The sequence below is a fragment of the Myotis davidii genome, unplaced genomic scaffold (genome assembly GCF_000327345.1).
Source record: "Myotis davidii unplaced genomic scaffold, ASM32734v1 scaffold327, whole genome shotgun sequence".
Taxonomy (NCBI): Eukaryota; Metazoa; Chordata; class Mammalia; order Chiroptera; family Vespertilionidae; genus Myotis; species Myotis davidii.
In genome coordinates this window covers 2,558,957-2,560,582 of record NW_006298628.1, presented here as the reverse complement: position 1 = coordinate 2,560,582, position 1,626 = coordinate 2,558,957, and the positions used below count along the sequence as shown (strand labels likewise).

The following is a 1,626-nucleotide window of genomic DNA, read 5'->3' as shown; positions in this document are numbered from 1 at the left end:
CTTATATCATCAAGTGAAAGATAGCATAATTTACTGAACCATTTACTTGTTTCCAATTTCAATAAACTCTGCAGTGCACACATTTTAAATAGAATTTTTGCACTTCTGATTATTTCTTCAGGATAAATTCCCAGAAGTTATATTCTTGTGTCAAAAAGGATAGTAAGAGTTTAAAAAGGCTCTCAATTCCTCAAGAATTTCTGGATTAAGGAGACTGGACCATTCAAAGCCTTCCAATGAATGTTGCCGAATTGCTTTCAAGAAAGGTTTTCTATTTCATACTCCGGCAGCAGTATAGGAGATTGCCTGGCTCACATTAATAAAAGGAACTCTGCTCTTTTGATAATTGCGAAATGTTGTGTTTAAACTTCTATTTCTTTGATTAGTGAAGTTGAATGTTTTTTCCCTTCAATTTATAATTCCTTAGTGAATTGCTTATTCCTATCCTCTGCTTGTTTTTCTATCAGGGTACTGTTTATCCTTAGAATGTTTTTACAATACAAAATAATACTTAAAAAAAAACACATCTGGTTGCTAGTGCATGACTGCTGAACACCAGCAGAAGCCCACCCGCGAACTTTCGAGGTCAGCGGGCAGCCTTTATTCCCCACGGCGGAAGCAAGGTTTCCACGAATCACCAACCCGGGACTTGCTGCAAAGGCGTTGGCTCACCCAGCCCCGGAAAGAGCGTCTCGCGGGATCTCAGCTGTCCTTGGGCCTACGACCCGACTACAAGTCCCAACATGCAGCGCGCCTCAAGGCCCGAGCGCTCGAATGAAGTCTCGGGTCCAAGGTCAGGTGTCTGTCTGCGTCAGGCGTCCGGTCATCTCTCTCTCGCCTCTTACCGCCGCTTCCATCTTAGTCGCCATTTTGTGCGGGAGGTTATGGAACCTCTGAGTCCCGCCGACTCTATGGTCGAGCATTTCAGAGATCAACCAATCGGAAGCCAGATCTCGGGAGAAAACCCCGCCTTTGCCCGCAGGGAGGCGGGAAATGCCACGAAGCTCCTGTGAAGAGAGAGGAAGGAGCCGCGGAAAACCAATAAGAAAAGAGGAATTGAGGACGTTAACCAATGGGGGCGCGGGAGGATTGCGGCCAATGAGAGTGGGGGGACCCCGAGACACGTGGGTCGGGGAGCTGAGCTCTGAAACCTAGAGCTAAAGCGGGGAGGTGAGTCAGTCACCTTGAGCCGGGCGAGCGCCGTGGTCTGAGCAAGGGCAGCAGGGCTGTGGGAGTGCAGGTGACTTGGGGCCTGGAGCCAGCGATTGGCAGGGGTGTGGGCTGGGCTGTGCGGAGGGGCATTTGCCCCCAGGGTCGGGGGAGACGGTGGACATCTGTAGCCTTAACAATTCATGTCAATTACCAACGGTAACGAGCGATTAACTGCCCCGACTTAGGCGGGCGGAACCGCGAGCTGTGTAAAATGAACCAGGAAGGACCCTGCACGGCGCCGGCCCCGGGCCGGCCTCCAGTCTTCCCGGGAAACCGGCCTCTTTCGCAACATTTCCCTCCCGGGGCTCGGGCTTCCTTCCGCTCCTCCCGATCTGCATGACCTTCCTCTGCAGACCCGCTACGCGGAAAGCGGGGGACCCGGGAGCTCGCGCTGTCCCTCTGACCTAGTGCTGG

At 51.8% G+C, this 1,626-nt stretch overlaps 1 protein-coding gene across 2 annotated transcripts in view; it reads left to right on the top strand.

Annotated features, from left to right (window-relative positions):
* Window positions 1-1,071: 1,071 nt before the first annotated feature.
* ATP5G1 (ATP synthase, H+ transporting, mitochondrial Fo complex subunit C1 (subunit 9)) overlaps window positions 1,072-1,626 on the top strand; it is a 2,794-nt gene continuing 2,239 nt past the window's right edge. The window contains exon 1 of one of the 2 annotated variants that reach the window (XM_006774251.2): window positions 1,072-1,170. The gene's annotated coding sequence lies outside the window, so the exon portion shown is untranslated. Of the gene's footprint in view, window positions 1,241-1,626 lie in introns of both variants that reach the window. The other variant, XM_006774250.1, reaches the window with a different exon arrangement.